This window comes from Haliotis cracherodii, unplaced genomic scaffold (genome assembly GCF_022045235.1).
Source record: "Haliotis cracherodii isolate W230 unplaced genomic scaffold, xgHalCrac1.p SCAF_25, whole genome shotgun sequence".
Lineage (NCBI taxonomy): Eukaryota > Metazoa > Mollusca > Gastropoda > Lepetellida > Haliotidae > Haliotis > Haliotis cracherodii.
Window position 1 is genome coordinate 6,678,393 of NW_027266281.1, and position 22,616 is coordinate 6,701,008.

General features: G+C 39.4%; 1 pseudogene; it reads right to left on the minus strand.

Moving 5' to 3' along the window:
- Nucleotides 1-1,064: 1,064 nt before the first annotated feature.
- The window catches only part of LOC139472684 (serine/threonine-protein phosphatase 6 regulatory ankyrin repeat subunit C-like), a 47,072-nt pseudogene continuing 25,520 nt past the window's right edge, over nucleotides 1,065-22,616 (minus strand).

Here is a 22,616-nt window from a genome sequence, read left to right on the forward strand (position 1 = left end):
ATCTGGGAATTCTGTCTTACTGATAGAGACCATGTGATTCTAAAATGTATGAGGAATTCAAGGATGTATGTATCACAGCTGAGTTTGAAATACATGTAATGTTACAGGCGCCTCATTACCGGTATACATGAAACGTGATTCTGTAAACACTATCTAATATGACAGAAAGTTCACAGTATACCAAATTGTGAAGTGTTCTGCGTGTCTGATGTATTTTGTATTTTATTCGACTTCAAAGTGAGGTTTGAAGAGGAGGGACATATATGTCCCTCTGGCATCCTGCCCCTGGGTAACAAAACAACAACAAATAACCAAGAGCCTATCTATAGCTCTGAATTCATCTGGGAAATCTGGCCAATCGTAAGACGAGAGTGTAAAGAAGGTGTCACACGCTGGGAAGTAGCTTGATTGAAATGGTGAAATGGGAGAGATAAAATAAATATCTCCTCAATCAGAAATATTTCTTTTTAAATTTCAGCAGCAATAATATGCAACACATCTCCATAGAAACAGATGTATATTTTGCCTTTGTTAAACTATTTAGCCCACGTGAGGCCTGTGTTGTACTTGCATATGTCGTGAAGCCAGCATTGTGCCGCCCTGTGAATTACCGATATCGTATTTAGCAGAGAAAACAGCAGGCAGCTTTAGTGTTTAGACCTAAGCCAGAATGCCGTGACGTCATCGACAGTGTGACGTCACTGTCATTGTACATTTGGCGCCACATCAGCTGGGCGAACCTCGGCTCGGTCGGAGGTCACCGAGATGTCAACAAACAGGTTTTTTGTGTTTTTAACGATTAATTACAAACTCAGACGTAAACTTAACACAGAAATATATAACGACATGCATGAATATATCACGAGGTGCGGTGCTTACATACCAATCACACATCATCTCTATTTACACTCAGTTAACACTTTTCTTACCTGATCATGCGAAGTTCCAAACACAACAAATGACAAAATGTCTAAATAAGTTTTTACAAGTTTTATTCATCTCCAAAAAAAACAAACAGTTTCACGTTAATAAAGACAGATGTACACACGACGACGTGGACGGCACACCACGTCACTGTCAGGTCTCCCCCACCGTCCACACAAACACGACACTGACGTCACTGAGCGCCGCGGGACACGAGGAGATCCACCACTCGCCTGGATCTCGCCACGTCGGCCGCTGTCTTCCCCCACTTGTTCCTGACGTCGAAGTCCACCACGTTCAGAGACAGCACAAACTTAACCGTCTCCATGTCTCCTCCCGCACAGGCGAGGTGAAGAGTGTTGTCACCGTGCTTGTCCACCAGTGACACATCGGCTCTGTCTCTCTGTCCATACCGTGCTGCCCACCCCACCGGTGTCCTGTTGTCCCATCCCCCCCTACAATTGACGTCGACGCCCAGAGACAGCAGCCGCTTCACCTCCTCCAGAATCCCGGCCCAGCTGGCGTCACGGAGACGGCGGCAGTCTGCTGGTGATGGAGTCACTGTAACACAGAGTAAACTCTGTACACATCCAGACATCTTCGTCATACATCCACATTGTTCACACCTCACCGTGTGGACACGTGACACGACACGTCATCAACCACTTCCAACATGGCTGACAATACAACGATCAAGGGTAAGGACGACAGCTGGTTCATGTAAGCAAGGATTATGTAGTCAATGTTTAGAATCTTTGTGTTACATCCAGTAGTTGTAACATTATCAGGGTTAGAAACTAACAGATTTTGTCCACTAGTCCTTATAATGATAACATGTAGCAAAACCCTTAAAATGGGCCAATTTCTACTAGTCCTTAGGATACCTTTACTATTGGGCAGTTTGGTAAGGACTACAGGACTAGTGCCAATTTCTAACGCTGATTATTCTGTGTATGGCTTAGATGAACTGAGCTTTATGAGATGATGCTGTCAGTACAGTTGCTGTTTGGAAATATTAGGATAATAAAACATGAAATTTGTTCATGTCAATCTCTTTGTTTGTTGTTTTACGCCGCACTCAGCAGTAGTCCAACAATAAGATGGCGGAGTCTGATAAAGACAGACAGCCCAGTGGTTGACAACATGAGCAACAATCGACTCAACTGAGATATGATGACATGCAAGAAGCAAGTCAGAACCCCCATGGGTCTATACCCTAGCTTGTTAATTGTTGGAGGGATTAAAGTGTGGGCTTTCTGCCTGCTGGGTTCTCCCACCTACCCTGTGTAGCAGGCATTTTTGTGGTCGCCACTGGCGTTCTTGCGGTCCGACTCGGGTCGCTCGAGGCTGAAACACAGAACATGCTGTTCAGAAAACAATACAGACCAGATAAGCATTATACATACACGATATGGCCATTCGACAAATTTTATGCATTTGAAATTTTCGGTGATTAGACCTAATACAATTTTAAATACGTTTATCTTAGTAGAGGTAAAAAAATACTCAAAATATAAGGTAGTCTAGCGACTAACAAATCACTCAAACGACTAGCTTAATATACAACACAAACATTGAGATTGCTGTTCATATGAAGGTTTGTGGAGTGAACTTTCTGGCATATATTTGTTACATGTTGATGTGACCTCATCTCGTACAAAGTTGGACAGTGACAGTATCTACCAACTGCTAGGTTCTCACCACCTACCACGGGTCGTCACTGTCGTCATCTGTGCAGACATTTTAGCAGGCGTTTTTGTGGCCACTGGTCTCCTCTCGGTCCGACTTGGGTCACTCGAGGCTGAAACACAAAATATGCTCTTCAGTTGGGTTGAGTGAGTTGGGTTTTACATGCTCTCAGCAATATTCCAGCAATATTTGGGTGGGGAACACCAGATATTGGCTTCACACTTTGTACCCATGTGGGCGAATCGATCCCGGGGTTTTCGGCGTGAAGAGGGAATACGTTAACCACTACTTACTTCGCGTGTCCCGCCGTGATATTGCTGGAATATTGCTAAAAGCATACTCACTCACTAACTTCGCGTGTCATACAAAGATACGTTTCCAAGATATGTCAGGCACCTTAGTCACACTTAGGACGTATCAATAATCAATTGATAATATTTTCATTTATATGCTTCAAAATATTTTTCTACTTTAATGTTTCGACAAGGGGGGTTCCACCGCCACTGAACCCCCCTGTGTTTTCTGTGTAAGAAAATACTGATCTGCAGACAGCGTTCGTCTTCGACCGTAATAAAGAACTGCGCATGAGTGGAACGTTTTTCATTCAACAACTTCCCTACAGACATAAAAACGTTCGTTCCTGTTCGTGGACCCAACTACCGACATCTACGCCTATGTCTGTATTCCAGTGTTAAATTAATTGTTCGTACTCTGCAGGCGCTAAATAAATGTCTGATAAATGTCACCGTTTAGCAAAATGTCTTTATTGATGGTAAACCAAATCAACGCCACATGTAAATGGCAGCCAACATTCCATGCAACTAGGCCTAGTGTATTTGGCCCGAAAACAAAACCACTGTGTCTATATCATAAGCCTCCACGGGACAACTGCCATGTCAAGGAACCACCTGTTTATACTATAGATCATGCTTTTACGTTGTGTTTTTCGACAATTACATGAACGAACGATCGAGCTGATCGAGGTTAAACCAAGTGATGAAACTGCACTCGTGACTACAAATATATAGATTGTCATTGGAAGAGAAAAAACAATCTAGAGTATCCGTCGAAACAGATTCCATTTTGTATAGAGGCCACAGAGCGGTAAAATTTATGTGAATGATTAAGTGAAAATCAGTGATGACACCAAGTGTTTGCAGGATAAGCATGCCGTGACCTACGGGTAGCGCCCGCACTATATGGTGGTATAACCTCTTCCTACAATAAAAGACCGCCTCCGTGGTCTAATGGTAGAGCGTCCGCCAGGATAGCGGGAGGTCCGGTGTTCGACCCCCGCCGCTTTATACCAAAAGACGTTAAAAGATGGTACTTGTTGTTACCCTGTCTGGCGTTAGGCATTAACGGGCTAAATCAAGGACTGGTCGGCTCGGAGACAGTATACTGTGTGTCTGAGTGGGGTATTCATGTTAAACTGCGGCATGGTATCTCAGTGTGCTAGCACTATAAATCGGCATCAGTCCGGACTAGTACAAGCAGCCACACACACACATACACTTGCATGCACGTCGCTATATGACGCGACGTTAAACCCCATTCCACCTCACCTCTTGCAATAAAATATTCTCCATAGAAAAATCTATGGGGTGTGTGGGTAATTGAAATAATGCCTTATGGGTAATTGAATAGAAAGTACATGCATTTCTATTTCTTTAAACAAATGCCAATATCATATCACATTTGGTCTGGTAGATTTTAATTTTTTCGACTTTTGAAGTTCTTCATATTTATTTTTATTTCAACCCTTCTCTGTGCCATTTGTAGGAAAGTTTACCGCAATAATGAGCGTGAGACAGTGAGATTTCATCGTCCTGTAGAAACATTTTGACATGCAGGTATAGATTTTCCCTTGGAAATAGCTTGAGTCAATAGTAATAGGCCATGCCCTAATCCTTTAATAGGGTGTGTCGTCGTGAAAAAAACAGATTGTGAATGAAATTCGTGATAGCATCACTTGAGACAAAACGATTCGGTTTGGTATACTGTGTGCCATTTTTACAGGCGGACATACAGTATACTTTATTAACGATATGTGAAGCACGTGAATGGCAGGTCAGTTATGCCACAGATGTAAAACATTTGAGTTAATAGTGAGTCACAGATTGAGAGAATTCAATCTGAGGCCGCATATAAGCCATGTATCGAGGAGAGGAGTTATACATTCATATTCAGGATGTAGTTAAATATCAAAGATGAACTGGAAACATCAAAGTACAACATATCTAGACATCAATATGAAAACAATACGTTATATTAATGACATGTACATACATGGATGTGATACACCTGGATACAATAAACAGTTTAAACAAAATTATGCTTATATTAGTAATATGAACTAAACGGAGAAAAACCAAACACTTTTGAGATGTCAGACACACAGATTCCATTCTATATACAAATGATATGAAACTATATGCCCTGTGTTTTTACGATCCAATTATCTATCTCCAGTCATCCTCTGAGTGCTTCTAGACTTTACTGTAAATTATTTAGTAACCCGACATAAACTAAAAACACAGGACTGGTGAATCATGTCTAGTGTTCAGTAATAGAAGTGTTAATGACACTTCCCGCTGCCCTTAGAAACACAGGACTGGTGTATCTTGTCTACTGTACAGTGTTAGCAGTGTTAATGACACTTCTCGCCGCCATTAGAAACACAGGACTGGTGTATCATGTCTACTGTACAGTGTTAGAAGTGTTAATGACACTTCTCGCCGCCATTAGAAACACAGGGCTGGTGTATCACGTCTACTGTACAGTGTTAGCAGTGTTAATGACACTTCTCGCCGCCATTAGAAACACAGGACTGGTGTATCTTGTCTACTGTACAGTGTTAGAAGTGTTAATGACGCTTCCCGCTGCCATTTGAAACACAGGGCTGGTGTATCACGTCTACTGTACGTTTTAGAAGTGTTTACGACGGTTTCTGACATCACTAAAAATCGTGGTACCGTCACTATACGTACAATCAGAAATAAGAAAAGAATATTACATGCTTCTGTAGATGCATAATTTGTATGAAGTATGTTCAATACTCTATTACAGTATTGTAAACTCTTCATTTACTACATCATTGTTGCTACAGTTCGGTGTGACTAGGCGGTAGAGTGCTTAAAAATAACACCAACAAATGAATTATATTTTATCATGACATAAAAAACCAGTGTACATATCTTGTCATATTGCGTGCGAAACATTTCTTCCACGGTTTAGTAGAACCGTTTGAACTCGTCCGGACAAATACGGGCTTTATAAGGCTAGCCCACTGAAATATTTGCCGACAGCAAGTACCATCTTTTAACGTCTTTTGGTAAGACGTGAACCGTGATAATATCACGAAACATCACAATAATTACTTAACGAAGAAAGCTGCATTTGTGCTAATACTTATGAATGGAAAATAGCCATTCCTATAGAGTAATATCAAAAAGTGCGCCCCAGCGCACGTTAAATCTCCCGTAGTAAGTAAGTAAACATAATCACCATTACTGAAAGAAACGCAGATGTAGTATTTAAATCGCTATCGACCAAGGTCACTGCCAAATACAATTGTTACCAGTCACCTGACTGTCAATATGATAAATATGCCATCTTAACAGACAAGAAAAGGCTCAAAGATTCGAGGAACTACACAAACGTGTTCATGACACCGGACAAGAGTCACCAACAACGCAGAATGGAGTCCAACTTCAAGATGTTGGTGGACTCTATGGGCAACGAAGAACTCAGGTTCATGGGTGGACGCATACAACGACAACGCTACAACGACGACAGCGACACAGGCGGTGAAACACGGCGAGGGGAGACATCTACACGACACGACATACAGGGACAACGCGACACACGTGTTCGGGATGTTGTTTATCAACAAACATCACGTGACAACACCGGATCAACCAATCGGGCGCCACGACGAGGACACACCAGTCACAGCCGAGGGCTCATGGGCGGAGCTAACAGATCGACGTACTATCACGAGGCCTCATGCGGTTTCTGGTATGTTAACGGATGGGTAAATGACGATATTTCTGATGATTTTAAATTGAGATCAACTTGTGTATCACATCTTGACTTAGACATTATTGGGGTTGCTGAAACGCACCTAACTGTGAATAAAACTTCAAATGTGCTAGATTACACGTGGTTTGGACACAACAGAAAAAATCAGCATCGACGCGCGAAACGCGGGTCCGGCGGAGTTGATTTTTTAATTAAAAATAAGTTTTTACCAAATTTTAATGTGAATCTGAAGGAATAATGTGGTTAAAGCTGAACCACAAGACTGATACGACTTGCAGTTTCTGTATATGTGTGTGCTACTTACCCCCAGAGTGTTCGACCAGAGACATCGATGCATTCGACTTTTACGACACTCTGTTATCACAGATATCCACTTACCATGTGCAAAATATTAGCTTTATATGTGATGATATGAACAGCAGATGTGGAAATCTACTGGACTATATTGAAGGACTGGATTTTCTACCACCAAGAGAAACTATTGATTTAGTTAGAAATAGTTATGGACAGCTTTTTATAGATTTCCTTATCAGTGCAACTTTTTGTATTTCAAATGGTAGAAATAACGTACAGAATTGGGCATACAATGTTAAATGTCTACTGTATAAATCTACTGTGGGTATGGTTACATCTGGGGAAACCAATGTTTCTTAGAGAATCATGCCATGTTCATATCGAAAATAAGGCAGGCGCTTTTTGACATGTACTTTCAAACATGGGTATCTACTGTAGATGTTTTTAGCAAATGCGAATATTATAGATTATTTTAAATGCAAATATGCGCAGAAAAATATTTAACTGATGTAAATATAAGAAAATGCAGAATATCATTAACACAATTTAGATGCAGCTCACACAGGTTAATGGTTGAAGTTGGCAGGCACAACAAAATACCCAAATGTTTATGATTATGTAAACAATGTTCTTTAAATATTGTCGAAGATGAATTTCATTTTCTACTTGTATGTTGTAGATATGATAATTTAAGGAAAAAATATACTGAACAGAAATACTATGTACATCCAAATAAATACAAGTTTATCTCTTTAATATCACATGTGAGCAAAACGGCTATACAAAATCTCTCTCTCTTTATATATCATGCCATGTTATTAAGAAATGAATCCTTGTAATATTTCTAACCGCTTCCACATTGTCATGTATGCTGTACTATGGGCCTGTGGCCTTACAGTTATATATGAATAAACTGATTGAGATTGAGTAAAGAATGATTTTACTTGTGTTTCATGCAAGGGGGCATCTGTTGACGATTATTGTATATATCCATATGAGAATGTGAAAAGTATATCAGATTTCAAGGTGACACGTGTATCTGACCTGGTGGAAGCAGCGGGGTGTGGAGGGTGTGTCAGTGGTCAAGCCATAACCAAACTGGACCATTCGTTTCTATCATGGAGTGTGAAACTACCATCTGTGTCTATAAGTGATCATGATCATGTTCAAGAATGCGTGACCATTTCTCTGTGTATGACTAAAAATGATGTATCAACTGTGCCTGACACTTTTATGAGTTCAACTAACTGTGAATATATACTTCATAAAACCATCAATAAACTGGAAGCTTCTAGCTGTCATCAATCTGATATTGATGCGGCCTACAATAGTTTTACTTGTACAGTGAGAGTGGAGATGGACCGAATTCTACCTAACAGAAAACTCACCTTTACATGGGGACCTAACAAGAGGAGGCGGTTGAGGAAGACACCATGGTGGAATAATACACTTAACGAACTGTGGACTGACATGTGTAAGGCAGAACGTAAATGGTGTAAGTGTAAAACAGTTAGAAAACGCCGTCTTCGTGAGATATTCACTCATAAATGGAAGATATTCGACAAGGAGACAAGAAAATGTAAACGTAACTATAACACAGAATGCCTGTTTGAGCTGGAAAACCTATGCGAAGAAAACAAGAACGAATTTTTGTAGAAGATTGGAAAGATATCCACTTCAATTCAATCTGTACCAATGGAGGTGAGACTAGAGGACGGCAGTCTATCTGCTGATAAAGAGATTGTGCTGAACACCTGGAGAGACAAGTACAGTGTTCTACTGAATGGTGTGACTTCAAATACCCCCGAGGAGGAAGTCAGCCCAGGTGAAGAAGAGGGACCCTCTGATGATGCAGACAGCCTCGAGATCAATAAACCATTTACATACGAGGTAGTGTTTGAGGCGGTAAGATCTCCACTGATGTTATGAAAACTACCAACTGTATCCAGTTTCTTCATAAACTTTTTAACCTGTGTTTTGTAAATGGAATAATGCCTACAGAATGGACGAAAGGTCTAATAAATCCAATCCCAAAATCATCAACTGCTCACAAGTACGACCCGTTATCATACAGAGGGATATCACTCACGAACTCAAGCTATAAACAGTATTGTTCTGTTTTAAATGCCCGATTGTATAAGTGCACTTCACATTGTTATCAACGTTTACTGTGTGACAACCCTAATCAGGACGTCCCTCCATGCATGTACATGGTGTGTATTTTTAACCCAAGTACATATAACATACATCAACCCCTAAGTAAATTAAAAGCTAAGTAGTGCCATATAACAATATCATAGTTTTCGCAGAAATCCGCGTGTGTCCGAATTCGCGACTTATTTACAACTTATACACGAATTATTCGCAAACTGATCTGAGTCCAACATAAAAGAAAGGCTCCCACAAAATATCTTCTTTCCCGACTAGAAATTGAAACCCAATATCCATTTATCAAAGTGTCTTTAACAACAGTTGATGGATAATGTGATATCATGGACCCAGAACGTCGTATTCAAAATAGCGTTCAAGATGTGGATCCTTCACTCCAGTACTGATGTGATGGAATTGACAGAAACAACATTCAGCTAAACACAATACACTTCTCTGCATGAGACACACATACCTCGTTCACAGACAGCTTTTCCAGATCCGGTCTCCGAACATCGGGAAGGCGGAATGCAGACCTGAGATGAACAGGGTTGAACCGGAACCTTAGACAGCAATAGAAAGAACCTTGTGAGACTCTATGTATATGTCTTAGTTCTTCGTGTAGGGGTCCATATATTTGAAAGGGTTTCGTAAATAATAGGAAGTAATAACAAACATAAATGTATATAAATAATATATACGTTTAAGTTTCCTTCTGTATTGGAAGTCACAGGCACTTGTACATATAAGGAACATAAGTAATAATAACAGGAAGAAAAGCACATTTGTGATAATTATTGCTGTCTTTACTCGGCATTAATTGGTTTGACAACAATGATGATTTTGATAAGCGTAGATGTGGCTGCATTTATAAGTATACACAATTAACCAAATGCTGCTGAACCGGGACCTTCAGACAGCAAAAGAAAGAACCTTGTGAGACTCTATGTATATGTCTTAGTTCTCAGTGTAGGGGTCCATATATTTGAGAGGGTTTTTTATCACTGTATCTTGTGCTTCCTGTCATTACACAATAAATCGGTCAATTCTCGAGAATAATATTGGGAAAGCGTTGACAGTATTAGGGCAAAAATGACGATTTTGATAAGCGTAAATGTGGCTGCATTTATAAATACAAATTACTTATTACAGTGTAACAGCTTTTTTTGAAGAACTGACATTCCAACTGTGTGCTATATATCGGGGATGCACATTTGTCTCAAATTAAAATATGCAGGAAACACGAATAAGAAATGTATTTCTTCTTCAATGCATCAAGAATGACATATTTCACGAGGATCAAAATCATAAGTTACTATGAATGGGCAAGGCACATATCCTTAATAAACATGGAAAGCATCTAAGTTATCTGTTTCTAATGCATGTCACATGCAAGTCTGTACCACATTATGACGTCTTTCACAACAATCCCTTGATTCATGCATTGTTACATGAAGCATTTGCTGATTTCAAGCCTGCAAACGTTGGTAAAACATATTCAAAAGGCACCTTCCACACATCTCCAAATCCACTAATAATCGACAAATGTTTAACGTGTGATGCCCATGTGTTCTGCGACTGTCATCAATTCTTTTCATAAAAATAACCTGTCATATACAAAACTTGCACCAGTATTTCATACATACCAGATGCTATTCAACATGTATCAATATCTGGCACATTCAACCAAATGATGCTGCAAACGAACATCTGAAGCGAATTTAGAAAAATGGCATCGACTGATTCCACTGAGTATCTACATATTTCGGACCCATACAGTACAAGTGGTTATATTTTAGTATCAAACAATAAAAACACTATATCAACTGTCATGTTAACAAATTTAAATTGCATTTATGTAACAGTAGAAGTATATTTGTAAATATACACTCTTAAAAAGAAATGCACAGGTAGATTTTTAGTAAATGTATTGTACCTAATAAAGTCGATATATTTAATTTAATATCATAGATACAAATATGAAATTTTGGAGTTTCATAGTCACATGTTGTCATGGTACAAAGGCATTGGAACTGTTCATTGTCATGTCACATACGGACACAAGGTAGCGCTGAACTCAGTGTCTCGTGTGACCGCCCCTAGCAGCAATCACGGATCTGCATCTCCTTGGCAATTGTTCTTTGCTGAGTCTTTGGTAGGACTTCCAACCCAACATTATTTTTCAACGCCTCGCACAGGTCCCCCTTTTCTATAAACCAAAATGTCTGTCTTAGCCATATTAACCTGAAGATTCCATAATTTACAAATGTTATGCATTCATTCCCCTTTTCTCTAATCACAGTATCATCAACTAAACACAAGTCATCAGCAAATAACAATACATTGTAATAATAATTAAAACAATCTACTGACCTACAGAAATTCCTCTGAGGCCACTATTTTCGAACACTGAGAAGAAAAACAGACAGAGCACACCCCCTTGTCGTACACCACTTAAAGAATAAGTTCACTGAGATGGAGCATTTAGATGTACTAACGGCGCTAGGTATGAAATCATTGAGAACGGCAAGAATTCGACTGTATATGCCCGTCTTTATAATCGAAAACCATAGCAAATTTCTATCAACATGGTCAAATGTCTTTCGCAAATACAATCTGCATCTGCAGAAAGGTAATTGGAAGGGTAATTTTGTTCAAGACGCTGCAGCGTATACACATTATCATTGGTACATCCAAAATCCGGCTTCTGAGTCAAGAACCTTCTCAAATGTATCTGCAAATATCGATCACTTAAAACTGTTGCCATACGTATTCCATATCCGTTCATCAATGTTATCCCTCTATAGTTATTAACATCTGTAGTGCTGCGCTTCTTATGTAAAGGAATCGGGATACTTGTCCGGTCCAGACTCGAATATTTACAGACCGCCGTCATATAGCTGTAATATTGTTGAGTGCAGCGTAAAACAACAAACCAACCAACCAAACCAACTACACAGTTTATGAATAGTTTATAATCGTACTGACTTTTACCGAAGCAAAAGGTACTTTATTTGAAAGATTTGAGCAACATTCAATGTGGTTCCTGTGATTCAAGGTAAGATCAGCACACAACACAATAAACATAACTTACATTGGGGTGATTCTTAGGATGAACACTCAATACGCTCGTCTTCTCAATATTCTTTGAGTCATAACTTGGACAGCTTAACGTTTCATTAACGTATTCGAAATTCGAACTGAAGCAATTTTTAACACATCATACTTGGCACAACTTGATGCCAATGTTCCTGATGGTGAAAGACCTGTACGTCATTTGGTCTGTCATCTGAAAACCACATTTCTTTGAGCAGCATGCAGAAATTCCAAACAAGATGAAAACAGTTGATGTTAATGCCAGCTGAAAACTGCAACAGTTTCTTGAACACAGCGGCAGCATCTTGTTCACAGAGGAGTACAAGAAACAGACAGAGATGTGCTGAACGACTACCGGCACCAAATTCCCAAGGCTGCCACCTAGCAAACGATTACTACAAGACACGACTGTTGGAAGAGTATCACCTAACAATTTCACGTTCCCCGTCTTGAAGGGTAGGATGAGATCAATATTACGTACATGTTTAAAACATGACTCACAATGGACATGTGGATAACGTTCATTGGTTCACATTGCTGACGTAGAATAATTTTTGGTTTGCCATAAATGTCCACCGCTGCCAGTGAGTGGGATGTACTGCGTTATTAAGTTTTACCTACTTATGTGTGATCAATGTCTAACAATAGGAGTTAGTGAGTGAGTGAGATGTACGCTGTGTGTGAGTGAGTAGGCTTGTACACTGCGCGTAGCACGGCTTGCGGCACCCCTATATAAAACTTTATATACTTATGTGGGATAATGTTATGGGTCAGTGTAATTTATTTATGAAACACACAAACACACACACGTATATGCACCTCGCTATATAAGTGCAATAATCTTGGACCCGACGTTAAACCCAATTTCACCTCACCTCACCTATTGTGTACTGCCATTGAATATTGTACAACCACTCTATTGTGTACTGCCATTGAATGTTGTACCACCACTCTATTGTGTACTGCCATTGAATGTTGCACCACCACTCTATTGTGTACTGCCATTGAATGTTGTACCACCACTCTATTGTGTACTGCCATTGAACATTGTACAACCACTCTATTGTGTACTGCCATTGAATGTTGCACCACCACTCTATTGTGTACTGCCATTGAATGTTGTACCACCACTCTATTGTGTACTACCATTGAACATTGTACTACCACTCTATTGTGTACTGCCATTGAACATTGTACCACCACTCTATTGTGTACTGCCATTGAACATTGTACCACCACTCTATTGTGTACTGCCATTGAACATTGTACCACCAGCCTATTGTGTACTGCCATTGAATGTTGTACAACCACTCTATTGTGTACTGCCATTGAATATTGTACCACCACTCTATTGGGTACTACCATTGAATGTTGTACCACCACTCTATTGTGTACTGCCATTGAACATTGTACCACCACTCTATTGTGTACTGCCATTGAACGTTGTACCACCACTCTATTGTGTACTGCCATTGAATATTGTACCACCACTCTATTGTGTACTGCCATTGAACATTGTACCACCACTCTGTTGTGTACTGCCATTGAATGTTGTACCACCACTCTATTGTTTACTGCCATTGAACATTGTACAACCACTCTATTGTGTACTGTCACTGAACGTTGTACCACCACTCTGTTGTGTACTGCCATTGAACATTGTACCACCACTCTATTGTGTACTGCCATTGAACATTGTACCACCACTTTGTTGTGTACTGCCATTGAACATTGTACCACCACTCTATTGTGTACTGTCACTGAACGTTGTACCGCCACTCTAATGTGTACTGCCATTGAACATTGTACAACCACTCTATTGTGTACTGCCATTGAACATTGTACCACCACTCTGTTGTGTACTGCCATTGAACGTTGTACCACCACTCTATTGTGTACTGCCATTGAACATTGTACCACCACTCTATTGTGTACTGCCATTGAACATTGTACCACCACTCTATTGTTTACTGCCATTGAACATTGTACAACCACTCTATTGTGTACTGCCATTGAACATTGTACAACCACTCTATTGTGTACTGCCATTGAATATTGTACCACCACTCTATTGTGTACTGCCATTGAACATTGTACCACCACTCTATTGTGTACTGCCATTGAATGTTGTACCACCACTCTGTTGTGTACTGCCATTGAATGTTGTACCACCACTCTATTGTTTACTGCCATTGAACATTGTACCACCACTCTATTGTGTACTGCCATTGAATATTGTACAACCACTCTATTGTGTACTGCCATTGAACATTGTACCACCACTCTATTGTGTACTGCCATTGAATGTTGTACAACCACTCTATTGTTTACTGCCATTGAACATTGTACAACCACTCTATTGTGTACTGTCACTGAACGTTGTACCACCACTCTGTTGCGTACTGCCATTGAACATTGTACCACCACTCTATTGTGTACTGCCATTGAACATTGTACCACCACTCTGTTGTGTACTGCCATTGAACGTTGTACCACCACTCTATTGTGTACTGCCATTGAACATTGTACCACCACTCTGTTGTGTACTGCCATTGAACATTGTACCACCACTCTATTGTGTACTGCCATTGAATATTGTACCACCACTCTATTGTTTACTGCCATTGAACATTGTACCACCACTCTATTGTGTACTGCCATTGAACATTGTACTACCACTCTATTGTGTACTGCCATTGAACATTGTACCACCACTCTATTGTGTACTGCCATTGAACATTGTACCACCACTCTGTTGTGTACTGCCATTGAACATTGTACCACCACTCTATTGTGTACTGCCATTGAACATTGTACCACCACTCTATTGTGTACTGCCATTGAACATTGTACTACCACTCTATTGTTTACTGCCATTGAATATTGTACCACCACTCTGTTGTGTACTGCCATTGGATATTGTACCACCACTCTATTGTGTACTGCCATTGAATGTTGTACACCACTCTATTGTGTACTACCATTGAACGTTGTACCACCACTCTATTGTGTACTGCCATTGAATGTTGTACCACCACTCTATTGTTTACTGCCATTGAACATTGTACCACCACTCTATTGTGTACTGCCATTGAATGTTGTACCACCACTCTATTGTTTACTGCCATTGAACATTGTACCACCACTCTATTGTGTACTGCCATTGAATGTTGTACCACCACTCTATTGTTTACTGCCATTGAACATTGTACCACCACTCTATTGTGTACTGCCATTGAATGTTGTACCACCACTCTATTGTTTACTGCCATTGAACATTGTACCACCACTCTATTGTGTACTGCCATTGAATGTTGTACCACCACTCTATTGTTTACTGCCATTGAACATTGTACAACCACTCTATTGTGTACTGCCATTGAACATTGTACAACCACTCTATTGTGTACTGCCATTGAATATTGTACCACCACTCTATTGTGTACTGCCATTGAACATTGTACCACCACTCTATTGTGTACTGCCATTGAATGTTGTACCACCACTCTGTTGTGTACTGCCATTGAATGTTGTACCACCACTCTATTGTTTACTGTCACTGAACGTTGTACCACCACTCTGTTGTGTACTGCCATTGAACATTGTACCACCACTCTATTGTGTACTGCCATTGAACATTGTACCACCACTCTGTTGTGTACTGCCATTGAACATTGTACCACCACTCTATTGTGTACTGCCATTGAACATTGTACCACCACTCTGTTGTGTACTGCCATTGAACATTGTACCACCACTCTATTGTGTACTGCCATTGAATATTGTACCACCACTTTATTGTGTACTGCCATTGGATATTGTACCACCACTCTATTGTGTACTGCCATTGAATGTTGTACAACCACTCTATTGTGTACTGTCATTGAATATTGTATAACCACTCGATTGTGTACTGTCATTGAATATTGTATAACCACTCTATTGTGTACTGCCATTGAATGTTGTACAACCACTCTATTGTGTACTGCCATTGAATATTGTACAACCACTCTATTGTGTACTGCCATTGAATATTGTACAACCACTCTATTGTGTACTGCCATTGAATATTGTACTACCACTCTATTGTGTACTGCCATTGAATATTGTACAACCACTCTATTGTGTACTGCCATTGAATATTGTACTACCACTCTATTGTGTACTGCCATTGAATATTGTACAACCACTCTATTGTGTACTGCCATTGAATATTGTACAACCACTCTATTGTGTACTGCCATTGTAAGTGTTATGCAGTAAATTGTATTGATTTGTATACCTAGATAATTTTGTATTACACTTGATTATTATATATCATTGGTTGTTTGATTGTACGCTTCATACTTACTTCTTTTACGTACAGATTTATGGGTTAACATATTGTTTCAATTTGGGAATCGGCACCTAACCACTGCGTGTGAGTGAGTAGGATTGTACACTGCGTGTAGCATGGCAAGGGACACCCCTATATTAAGCTCTTCATACTTACGTGTGGTACATATTACAGAAGCTGGTAGATAACTGGACAACAGCAAACTTGCATGTGAATTAACAGTTACATGTGATCAAACAGGAATATGTCTCTGAGGGGCAACTGGAAGTTGAAACAGTGAAACATTTATGTGTATCGACTAGTAAAATCAAAACATGGTAACAATATTAAGATAAGAAAATCCATTGAAAAATACATTGCGTAGAAGTGGCAAGGGATTAGCTGTGTACTGGACCATGTTATTGTTTAAAGCTGTAATTGTGGCAGACAAACAGAGTGAAAGTTTATATAAGTTCAACGTTAAGTCAGCAATTATATTATATATAGGTTAAAATATATACAATGTACACAGCCAGAGACTAGAATATACAGTCTGAAACAATACCTTTCTTCACGTGAAAGATAAACATATCTGTTTAAAATATGCTCATATATAATTCACCAAATCTATAACGCCCTAGAATTACAGTTCAATCAATAATACATTATTATCTTCTATGGGCCACGTCGACTGACGTTTCACTTGACATTATTTCTGTACATTAGTGAAACAGGAATATTTCGAAAACAAGCCCGAGTACCATCATAATAAAAACACCTAATGTAATATGGTTTCCAGAAACACCGGTCTGACAAACCGGTCAGGCAAACCAGTGATTGTTATAGTGAGTCACATCTCAAAACCTCTTTCAAAGTACAATGACACACAATCATGTAAGTACAAACATGGTTTGTTCGGGACCTTTTCTAAACTGGAATTCAAGCAGATTGAAATTATTACAATTTGCTGCAAGTATTACAGTTTACCTTTTTAATACAATTTACGTCGTAACAACCCCGTTATAGTGCGCGACGAGACACTCGTTTCACCTTAGCTCGTTTTCGTTAGAAGGGAGACGGACATGGATATAGTTATCGGAAAATGATGAATTGATTCTTTTTTGGAAATAGTAAAACTGCACATGATAAGCGCCTTGCTACAATAAAAATTTATAACACCAACAACCAGATGATCCACATTTAGGCTACTTCAGCCAGTGCTAATTAGGCCTTTTCGGAAACACCAAGTATGTTTCTAGCTCTTCCTGAAAATATTTTTTTTCATAACATCATTGAGCGCTTTAGACTAAGAACTCACGGAAATGAAAAAAACAACTGTTTTTGTTATCTCAGATTGTAAATAAATGCAGTTAATATACAAAATATATAAATATTCAAACAACTCAATTATTACTAATTGGGCCTTGGCACAAATACAGCGTATCAAAGGTTTTTATGTCTTAAAAAGTGTGTAAAAATATGAACAAAACAGACTATTGTGAAACTGGGCATAACCAGGTGTTAGTAGATCAAGGTGAATGTCCATGACCTATGACACCTTGACGACAGGTGAAAACAGGTGCTTGAAACCAACGTGCATGTGATTTGTCAGTGGATAGTGATTTGTGAGTGGCATTGTGGGAATATGAATCATCGTCAAAATATCAAAAGTAACATATTCCCTGCTCAAACAACAACTTACATGTCATTATTATTATGTTCATAAACATAGCTGTTATTTTTATTGTTGTTTTGATAACTTTTTTCCAGGCTAATTTGCATAATGCCTATAGCCTGTGTCTGCCATGTCAATTTGGACTTAGTTTTATTTTTGAATGTTGAAAGTGCCTACAAGTTACCTCCTGTAAAGTACATTTTGTATTGAGCACTGAGATAAAACTAGCAAATCCAGACTAGTACTTTCCCAGTTGTTTTGTTATTTCGTATTTACATCTACGTAATGCTTTGTGTCGATTATCAAATCCAGCAAAACAGTTTTTTGTTCATTTCCATGATTATTTTAGGGCTAACACCAGCAGCCTACAGAGAGTGGATCTGAAAATACTTCCATTGTTTTGATTCCCACTTTTCGCTGTATAAGAGAAATCTACTCAACCTTTCCAATGGCCTGAATGAGCCACACTGTTTCCCAAAAATCCAAGTCAGAAGATTAGTACATGAAAACTTTAAACAGTAATGATTTCAGAAATAACACGGAAGAAATGGCGATAACTGTCATTGGTCAGTAGGCGATGCATACGTTAGGCCTATGCACAGACCTATACGCTTACGATCGAAACCCGAACATAATATGACGGCCACAAAACGCCACCAGATTGAATTCTGGTCAAACATATACTGCTTGCCCGTGGTAATTACCCTTGGTATCCATAAAATAATAATATGGAAAAAAGTCTTGGGCCTCCTTCACCTCTATATACATTATGTTCTGTGTATATATCAAATATTAATATCAACACTGACGCTCAGTGAAAGTGACCGGCAAACTGCATTCTAAAAACCGACACTGCTGAATAATACGATACATTTAAATTGTTTGACTATCTGCGTGTACAGAAACATATCAACAAGCGGAGACTGCTTTTGAAAAATTAACTTACCTCATCCGAATTGACAGATCATCTGTCCAGTTCCAGTTGCTGCACAATCACTTAAATTAGTTGTAATATGTCCAGAGTGAGCTTAAACTAAGATGGCTGGTGACAACAAATCTTCCGCGACAATGTGACGTCATTCTGACCCAAGAACGGGTGCGTTGACAGCGGAACAAGAAATTCTTGACTGGATCAACGAGAAAATGAACAAAGGTAGCTAACACACCATCATCCTCAGTCTGCTCAACATCTTCAAAGTAGTCATAAATTTCATCAGCTCGTCATCGAGCCTCTTCTATTACGTTCTAAATTACGCGGATGGTCAGGCTCGCTGACTTGGTTGATGCATGTCATCGTATCACAATTACGTGGATAGATGCTCATGATGTCAATCACTGGATTTTCTGGTCCAGACTCGATTATTTACAAACCGCCGTCATATAGTTGGAAGATTGCTGAGTGCGGCGTTTAACAACAAACACACAAACATCAAGGCAACCAACCGGTAGTTGCACCGCCATTTTGGAAGAGTGCGCAAGCGCTCAACTTTTCAACAGTCGCTCTCACGCCGCAAAAAATTGCGCGCCAATTGTTTTTAACTGTAATATTGCTTGTGACAACATTAAGTAGACAGATTACTTCGTGAATAGATATATATGTTTAACAAAATAAAACTAAGAGATGGTAGATCTACAAGTGGTTTCCTAAACATCATTTACAAAACGTGTTGTAATGTCCAAAGCACAACGTTATCATAACGTGAATTTGCAACGTAGTTGTTACGTTGTAGAATAACGTTACAATGTAACGTAATACTAACGTTGTCATAGAGATACGCAATTACGTTTTGGAAATTTTAGTATTAAGAGAAGAAAATTCAAATGCCGAATATATATGAAAGGTTATGCCTTACTGCATTGGCATTCTGACAAATTCATGTTCATTTTGATAAAGCAGTTCTATTTCTTTATGACTATCGAGAAGCAAACTGTATAACGTTTCACGGCCGTTTCACAAACGTAGTTACAAAACTTTGTGTGATGTCCAATGCACAACGTTTTCACAACGTGAATGTGCAACGTTGTCATTACGTTCTGAAATAACGTTGCACGTTGACGTTATAATAACTTTGTGACAACGTTATATCACGACGTTACCAATCCACAACCTTTCCACAACGTTGTGACAACGTCGTGTTAGCTGGGGTCTGACAAACTTTTGGTAACATTTCAGACAACTTTGGAAAATGAAATTTCTTACCCCATTATAGTTTACTTTGAGCTTACATTACCTGAGATTGCACAATTTCATTCAAACTGTGGTTGATCAATCATTTGTTACCTCTCCCTAGATTATATTATAATTCACAACAAAACCTCTTCTTGTTACTGTTTTATCGATCATGCAACTCGACCTATACTTTCTTTTGCCGCCAGTTTATAAAGAAACAACAAAATATCGGTTTTGAAACATTTACTGATATCAATACGAATGCCACTCACCATCTTTTACAAATATGGTAACGACAATCATAGCCCTTTTACGACAAGCATAGTCGCCTTTTACGACAGCATAATCGCCTTTTATGACAAGCATAGTCGCCTTTTACCACAAGCATAATTGCCTTTTACGACAAGCATAGTCGCCTTTTACGACAAGCATAGTCGCCTTTTACCACAAGCATAGTCGCCTTTTACCACAAGCATAGTCGCCTTTTACCACAAGCATAGTCGCCTTTTATGACCAAATAGTCGTCGTTTACGACAAGCATAATTGCCTTTTACGACAAGCATAATCGCCTTTTATGACAAGCATAGTCGCCTTTTACGACAAGCATAATTGCCTTTTACGACAAGCATAGTCGCCTTTTACGACAAGCATAGTCGCCTTTTACCACAAGCATAGTCGCCTTTTACCACAAGCATAGTCGCCTTTTACCACAAGCATAGTCGCCTTTTATGACCAAATAGTCGTCGTTTACGACAAGCATAATTGCCTTTTACGACAAGCATAATCGCCTTTTACGACAAGCATAGTCGCCTTTTACGACAAGCATAGTCGCCTTTTACGAGAAGCATAATTGCCTTTTACGTCAAGCATACTCGCCTTTTACGACAAGCATAGTCCCCTTTTCCGACAAGCATAGTCGCCTTTTACGACAAGCATAGTCGCCTTTTACGACAAGCATAATCGCCTTTTACGACAAGCATAATCGCCTTTTACAACAAGCATAGTCGTCTTTTACGACAAGCATAATCGCCTTTCACGAAAAGCATACTCGCCTTTTATGACAAGCATAATTAATCGCCTTTTACGACAAGCATAATCGCCTTTTACAACAAGCATAGTCGCCTTTTACGACAAGCATAATTAATCGCCTTTTACGACAAGCATAGTTGTCTTTTACGACAAGCATAATCGCCTTTTACGACAAGCATAATCGCCTTTTACGACAAGCATAATCGCCTTTTACGACAAGCATAGTCGCCTTTTACAACAAGCGTAGTCGCCTTTTACGACAAGCATAGTCCCCTTTTAAGACAAGCATAGTTGTCTTTTACGACAAGCATAGTCGCCTTTTACGACAAGCATAATCGCCTTTTACGACAAGCATAGTCGCCTTTTACAACAAGCGTAGTCGCCTTTTACGACAAGCATAGTCCCCTTTTAAGACAAGCATAGTTGTCTTTTACGACAAGCATAATTGCCTTTTACGACAAGCATAATCGCCTTTCACGACAAACATAATCGCCTTTTAGGACAAGCATGGTCGCCTTTTACAAGCATAGTCGCCTTTTCCGACAAGTATAGTCGCCTTTTACGACAAGCATAGTCGCCTTTTAGGACAAGCATAGTCGCCTTTTACGACAAGCACAATCGCCTTTTACGACAAGCATAGTCGCCTTTTACGACAAGCATAGTCGCCTTTTACGACAAGCATAATTGCCTTTTACGACAAGCATAATCGCCTTTTACGACAAGCATAGTCGCCTTTTCCGACAAGCATAGTCGCCTTTTACAACAAGCATAGTCGCCTTTTACGACAAGCATAATCGCCTTTTACGACAAGCATAATCGCCTTTTACGACAAGCACAATCGCCTTTTACGACAAGCATAGTCGCCTTTTAGGACAAGCATAGTCGCCTTTTACGACAAGCACAATCGCCTTTTACGACAAGCATAGTCGCCTTTTACGACAAGCATAATTGCCTTTTACGACAAGCATAATCGCCTTTTACGACAAGCATAATCGCCTTTTACAACAAGCATAGTCGTCTTTTACGACAAGCATAATCGCCTTTCACGAAAAGCATACTCGCCTTTTATGACAAGCATAATTAATCGCCTTTTACGACAAGCATAATCGCCTTTTACAACAAGCATAGTCGCCTTTTACGACAAGCATAATTAATCGCCTTTTACGACAAGCATAGTTGTCTTTTACGACAAGCATAATCGCCTTTTACGACAAGCATAATCGCCTTTTACG